Genomic DNA, 8,011 nt, shown 5'->3' with positions numbered 1-8,011 from the left:
CAGAGCAGTCAGGCTTTACACTAAAGAGGTCAATGATTGACCGTATCCTTGCTCTTCGTGTCCTCACCGAATGCAGACGAGAGTTTCGGCAGGGGCTGCTTGCAGCCTATGTTGATCTCTGGAAAGAGTTCGATTCAGTGAATCGGGATGTCCTCTGGAGGATTCTTGGTCTTCGTGGGGTGCCACCAAAACTGATCGATCTGATGTCTGAACTCTACTCTGGTACTGAGAGTGCTGTGAAGTGTGGTGGTACCATCTCTGACTTATTACCAGTTGTTACTGGAGTTCGTCACGGGTGTGTACTGCCCCCCACACTTTTCAGCACTTGTATGGACTGGATTTTAGGGAGGATGTCGCAGAGATCAAGCTGCGGTGCATCGTTTGAGAATGTCAAGATATCGGACCTTGATTTTGCAGATGATGCAGTCAGATATCCTTTTGGGGGCCCTCGAGGTGCTGAATGAGGAGTCGGAGCCGCTGGGATTACGGGTTTCTTGGGTCAAAACTAAGATCCAGGCTTTCGGTGATATCTTGGATGCTGCTGTCCTGTCTGTGTCTGTTTGTGGTGAGGATGTTGAGTTCGTGGAGAGATTCACTTACCTTGGCAGTGATATTCATGTCTCTGCTGGCTGTGAGTCAGAGGTCAATAGACGTCTGGGTCGGGCCTGGGGAGTCATGGATTCACTGGATCATGGGGTGTGGCGCTGTCGGTACCTGTGCGGGAGGACGAAAGTCCAAGTCTTCAGGTCCTTGGTACTTCCAGTCCTGCTCTATGGATGCGAGACTTGGACACTGACCAAGGATCTGAGACGGAGACTTCATTCCTTTGGTACCAGGTCTCTTCGGAGAATCCTTGGCTATCGCTGGTAGGATTTTGTGTCCAATGAGCGTGAGCGTCAGTTGCGGCTGTATGGACATGTGGCTCGTTTTCCTGACGCTGATCCGGCTCACCAGATTCTCTCAGCGAGGGAGTCTCATGAGTGGAGGAGGCCAGTGGGCCGACCACGTGCCTCGTGGTTGCAGCAGGTTGACCATCATCTCAAGGAGATGGGGATGGGCCTGGCATCTGCCTGGAGTACCGGCGGAAAGTGGACGCAGCGACGCGCTGTTCTGGCACATGCTCCCAGACCTGACCTGACCCCCAAAAAAAGTTACCCCCCCCCCCAAAAAAATTGTTTGAGAATTTTTTTTTCATTTCTACATGTTTTAAGTGATTTCCAACCCCCCCCAAAAAATTGTTACCCCCCAAAAAAAGATTTTTTTTGCATTTATACTTGTTTTAAGTGATTTACAACCCCCCCAAAAAAAGTTGTTACACCACCCCAAAAAAAATTTAGAGAAAATTTTTTTTTTTGCATTTTTACATGTTTTAAGTGATTTCCAACCACCCCCAAAAAATTGTCACCCCCACCTCCCCCCAAAAAAGAAAAATTTTTGCAACTTTTTTTTCAACAAAATTTCGATTTTTTTTGCATTTCTACATGTTTTAAGTGATTTCCAACCCCCCCTCCAAAAAAAAATTTAGAGAAAAAAATTTTTTGCAAGTTTTTTTCAACAAAATTTCGATTTTTTTTTTTTGCATTTTTTCATGTTTTAAGTGATTTCCAACCACCACCCCCCCCCAAAAAAAAAATGTTAGAGAAAAGAACTATAACTCTGTCATCACTGTTGACATCATATTTAACTCGTACGTGCCTGTAAAAAAAAAAATTATAAGAAAAAAAAAAATAATAATAAATAAATAAACCACACAGGCCGTTTCTTCGCTCTGACGTGCCCGTACGTGCTTGACCGGAAGTTCGATATTATTCGCAGTTACGATTATTCGCCATTTATTTTTAATACCCACTTATTCAATTAGCGCCAACGTATTTTACCTTTTCGCAATGTCGTAGCAAGGAAAAAAAAAAAGAGAAGAGAAGAGAGAGAAAAAATTTACTTCCTGGTTCGGAGCATACCAGCACCCTGATGTTCCCGAAATTTAGACACCGTCTAATATGAAAACGATCATAACTTGGGCCATTCTGTTTATCTATAAATGCGCATAAGAAATCGAGAAATTATTAGAATACACGAAGTCATCACTCTCCGGAAGCCCGTACGTTGTAACCCGTAATGGGGAACGTGGCTGTGCTTCCATTCCCCATCGGCCACGCCCACGCAACAACGTGTCTTTCCATTGGTTTGATAAATAAATGGCCATAACTTGGGAAGCACTTGTACGATTTATATCAAACCTTGTAAAGGCACATCCTCAGGTCCCCAGCAATATACCTGGCAAGTTTCAATTAGATTGTACCAGCGGTTGTCGAGAAATAGCGGTCACACACACGCACACACACACACACACACACACACACACACGCACGCACGCACGCACGCACGCACGCACGCACACACACACACACCCGCACACACGCACGCACGCACGCACGCACACACACACACACACGCACGCACGCACGCACGCACACACACACACACACACGCACGCACGCACGCACGCACACACACACACACACACACACGCACGCACACACACACACACACACACACACACGCACGCACGCACACACACACACACACACACACACACACACACACACACACACACACAGACACAAACACAGATTGCTGGAATGAGAGAAAGATGAATAAGATATAAGGTTCACTTGAGTGACCCAGCAGTATTGGCGGCGGAGGTTTTGCACTCTCCCGAGTGCTCCCCTCTAGTTTACATATAGGACACGTCTGCACACAACCACTGGACGCACACCCGCATAAATGAAGTTTGGTCGAATGCGAAAGACACGCTTAGACCTGATTCATTCGAATGATTCGTCCAGGGTGGTGGACCACCAGTTTAAACAAAAGTGGGACCATGACAGGACCTCAGTTCCATGTGCCATCAATGTGTTCGATCCCGTTTTTGTGCTGAATCCCGGCTGTGGATCTAAATGGATCACTGGTCGTGTTATAAATCGAATCGGCAACTCTTTATTTGTTGTGGAACTGTCCAATGGACAAACAGTACGTAAACATATTGACCAGCTCCGCCTGAGGCATTGTGACCCCAATCCTCCAAACTATATTCAGCCCTTTGAGGGTGATTCCCTGGTGTCTGTTCCGATTGTGAGCCAAGTGCCTTTGCCCACTGAGTCTGAGACCGATAGTGATTTGTTGGAGCCTGCTCCTCCTCCTTCCTCCATCTCCTCTTGAGGCTGCCACTGTCAGTGCTCCACAAGAACAGTCGCCCATCTTGCGACGCGTTGCTCGCACATGCAAGTAACCGGAGCGGTTGAATTTATGATTGCACCTTGCACTGTTGTATGTGTTGTTGGGGGAATAATGTTGTGCAAGATTTTATTTGGGGGGAAATGCTGTCATGTTCTGTGAAGCTGCCGCCACGCACATGCGCAGTGTGCGCCTCCCGAGGTAATAAACGTGGAGCTTCGACTTATGTGGTGTCTGGCCTTTCACCCCGCAATCCTTCGGATACGCCACAGTCCTGAAATCAGCAGGCATAAAACAGGTGTCATTGTCTGATACCAAATGTTCAACTAACCCATGAGTTTTGAACACATCCATGGGGCAATTAACAGTTGTTGTTTTTTGTATGCATTGTCGAGGCAAGTATGAGAGCGAACACACAACGAACGAGAGGGGGAGCACTCGGGAGAGTGCAAAACCTTCGCCGCCAATACTGCTGGGTCACTCAAGTGAACCTTATATCTTATTCATAAAATATGTCAACAGTGCTGACAGAGTTATAGTTCATTTCTCCAACATTTTTTTTTTTGGGGGGGGGGGTTGGAAATCACTTAAAACATGTAAAAATGCCAAAAAAAATCGAAATTTTGTTGAAAAAAAAGTTGTAAATTTTTTTTCTCTAACAATTTTTTTTTGGAGGGGGGGTTGGAAATCACTGAAAACATGTGGAAATGCAAAAAAATATTTTTTCCTTTTTTTGGGGGGGGGTAAAAAAAGTTTTGGGGGGGGTTGGAAATCACTTAAAACATGTAAAAATGCAAAAAAATATATTTTTTTTTCTCGAACAATTTTTTTTGGGGGGGGGGACCAAGTCTAAAATTTAATGGCATGATCCTTGGACCATACCTACCCGCCACCAAGTTTCGTAGAAATCCGTCGAGGAGTTTTTCCGTAATACTGATCACAAACAAACAAACAAACAAACAGAAAGGGGTGAAAACATTAACCTTCATCCATCTTCGAAGATGGCGGAGGTGAACAAAAAGGGTAGGGGGGGCGCAAGAGGGGTGGGAGAGGGAAGGACAAAACAGTGGGGAAGAGGGACATGAGGAGATTAGTAGAGGTGAGAGGGATGGGGCAGGGTACACGGGGTATACAAGATGGACACGACAGGGACTTTCAGGAAGGAAGGCAGTTGCTTTTGTTGATGTTGAATTTGAGGTCACATTCCGAATCACTACAAATTTAGAGAGAGCATCTCCTGTGACAAAAGCATTCATACCATAAATGGATCTGCATAATCTACACGCCATCTCTGCCCAGGTTTGGCAGGTAATTCCGAAGAATGCAATATAGTGGTAGGAGGATTCTTTGTATTCATTTGACAAGCATTACACAGATGTACAACACCGTCGATGTCCTTTCACAAATTTGGCCACCAGAAATAACTGAGAGCCCCTATCCCTTTCATGCGTCCCACTCCAGGATGAGTCTCATGTAATTCCTCCGACAACCGAGCCCGACCTGGTTTGGGTAGAATCATCCCATTTTCTTACATAACACACTCCCCTTTTGTGTCAATGCTTAGCTCTGTTCTTCTGCAGAAAAATGGTAACAACTCCTTAAATGGTAATTTATCTGGCCAACCCATCTGGACATAACGATACACCTGACACAACCAGGTGTCCAATTCAGTCCAGTCTCATATTTGTGATGCTGTGATTGGTTCTGAAAGATTGTCCATCAACTGCCGTTAACCTTCCCTGGGGCATCTGGTAGCCTTCTCTGGGAGGGGTAAACGACTTAAAGCTTCACAATTACCATTAGCCTTATCAGGTTTGAACCTCAAAGTATACCAATGTGCACTGAGAGTAATACATCAACAGATAACCCTCAGTGAAGTCAACTGTGGTACAGGCTTGTTTTCTCCGAACAACCGAAGCAAAGGCTTGTTTGTGCTCAGTATGGATTGCAACCATACGTCCATTAAGAACCATGAAGAACAGTGGCAACACTTGGCAAGAACCAATGGTAATAATTCAACATTCCAAGGAAACTTATGAACTGCGATAAATTCTGAGGTGCCGGCCGGTGCCTCCACAATGGACTGGATGGTCTGTTGCATCGGCCATTTGCTGGTCACATCAAAGCAAGAACCCCAACACACAACTGAATCAGCCAAAAAGGCACATTTGGCCTTGTTCAGATGAATCCCTGCTGGCCTCAACCACCAGAACATTTCCTGAAGGTGGGACAAGTGATCTGCTTCATCTTTACCAGACAAAAGTACATCATCCAGTCAAACGGCCACAAAAGGAATTGACTTCAGCACGTTTTCGAGAAAGTCCTGAAAATATCTGAGGCAGACGACATAACAAATATTAGACATTTGTCGCAGTAGAGACCATGATGTGTACAGTATTGATCGTTGTATAATCCTTCAATTTCTCATCCAACTCCAGCTGCATGGAAGCTGACGTGAGGTGCACAGGGAAGGACAAAGGAGAGAAAACAGGTGTTTTAAAATTGATGTCACAGTGAAGGAGGGATCGGGAGTCTTCGGAAGCGAACCTGTGAAGGTTTAATGACCTATCAATTTCTTTGCCACGGCTGCTAAACTTTTACACACAGTGTGCGGGTCCGGGGAGGAGATTCAGCTTATCTTTGTACGTCTACCCTTTGAGGTATTCTTTGCTGAACTCCCTCAACTATTAATTGGACCTGTCTGTCGGACATTGCAGTTCACTTGTTATCTTGGCGACGATATATAAATCTCTGCTCTTTGTATTCCCTCATTGGCACCATTTTGGGTGAGTTATGTGTCATTTTGAGAAGGCACTCGGCGTGTTGACCATTGCTTACTCTCGGAGCTTATTCGTCCCTCCAAGCTCTCCTGTTCTTCAAACACTTTGTCCTTTTCAGTTTAGAGTTCCCATCTTCATTATTTGTGGTGCAGCTGTAACGGCTGACTCGGGTTCTTCTCTGTGCCTTGGCGATTCACCTTCTGAGGACATGTTGTACGTGATAGAATGACTACCTGTGTCGGCTTCATCACTTGTGCACACCTGCCGTACTTTGATTCTTCCAACAGGGCTCACAGCCGAACTTTCACCCATTAATAACCTGCTGGAGTTTAATGTGCGAACTGCTAGAGTCAACCAAGTTGCCAATTGGGAGTCGTGAGTTTACATATAGCTGCATTGCTGTTAGTAACGTTTGCACTTGTTTAATTTGAGGATTCTTAGGAAAGTCATTAATTGTTACATTTAATTTATATTGTTGTGCTTAAAGTAGACATGAGGGATTAATAAATATTTCTGATAAAGTTACTCTGCTGTCTCCTGTCATATGTTGGTTTCACTTTTAAAACAACACTAAGGGCACATCAATGTTTTAATTTCCATTCTGCCATGACGCCCTACGGCCTTCGGGTTACGGTGCATTTGTTGTGGCACCTCGAGGTCGACACGGAACAATATCAAGAGCAAGGCAGAAGTTATACCAGGACTTAGGGTGGGGAGGAGGAGGTGGAGGGTGTGCAACAAAATACGATGCAAGTCAAATACAACATGAAGAAGAGGAAATTTAGAGAAGGTGGAAAGAGCTCTTTGAAAGATTACTAAATTTGTAAAATGACAGACAGGCATGGAAAACTGAGGGACATGTGAAGGAGGTTCAAGCAGAGAAGGTTAAAACGCACATGCCAAAATGAAAAGAGGGAAAGCCTGTGGACCACCTGAAGTTGCGGTCAAGTTTGTGAAAGCGCGAGGAACTGAGGGGGTTAAGTGGAAGGTAGAGTTGATTTGGAAAGTGTGGAGTCAGGAGAAGATACCTGATGATTGAAGGATGATTGAAAAAATCCCAATTTTCAACTAGAAAGGGGAGATCTTAGACCGTGTTAATTACAGAGGGATCAAATTGATGGAGCATGCCATGAACATACTGGATAGGATCTTTAGGACCAAAGGATAGGTCCTAAGACTTAGGAAGATTGTGAACATAGATGAGATGCAGAATGGATTCATGCAAGGAAGGGGAACAGTGAATGCGATTTTTCTTCACGAGACAGATTCAGGAAAAGATGCTGGAAGAAAATGAGAATCTGTACTGGGCATTCGTAGATATAGAGAAGGCATATGATATAACTCCAAGAGTATTAGTCCTTTAGAAAAAAGGGTGTGCCAGAGCAGATTGTTAAGATCGTGAAGGAAATGTATGTGGGAGCCAACCCTATGATCAGCACAATGAATGGGGACTCACAATATTTTAGAGTGAAGGTTCGTCTCCACCATGATTCTGCACTAAATCTCTTCCTTTTTGAAACTGATTGATGTGTTAAATGATGACTTTATCATGACATTAACAGCAGAGTCAAAGGAACAGCTGCAGAGAAGAGTGCTGGAATGTCAAGGGAGCTTTGAGAGGCAGGGGTTAAAAGTTAATGCAAGAAAGACAGAAGTAATAGTGTGTGGTAAGACTGATATAGAGAGGGTCAAGATTGTAGATAAGGGGTGGACAGCTGACACAAGTGGAGAAATTCAAATACCTTGGCTCAGTGCAAAAGGAAGGTGGAGGTTGTGAATCAGAAATCCAGGATACAGTGAAGGCAGCATGGACAAAATCGAAGGCTGGTGGAGTCGTCTGCAATTGAAGGTTTAAATCTACAAGCCAGTGATTAGAATGGTTATAATGTATGGTGCAGAAACATGGGCTTTGAGAAAAAGGGAAGAGGAGTGACTGGAGAGGACAGAGATGAGAATGCTTCAGTGGATTATTTGAGTATCACTGAGAGAGTGGTAGT

This window comes from Eptatretus burgeri, chromosome 14 (assembly GCF_056783735.1).
Source record: "Eptatretus burgeri isolate ZD-2024b chromosome 14, Ebu_testis_v1, whole genome shotgun sequence".
In the NCBI taxonomy this organism is placed as follows: domain Eukaryota; kingdom Metazoa; phylum Chordata; class Myxini; order Myxiniformes; family Myxinidae; genus Eptatretus; species Eptatretus burgeri.
The sequence above is the reverse complement of the archived record's forward strand: the minus strand, read 5'-3'. Positions refer to the sequence as shown.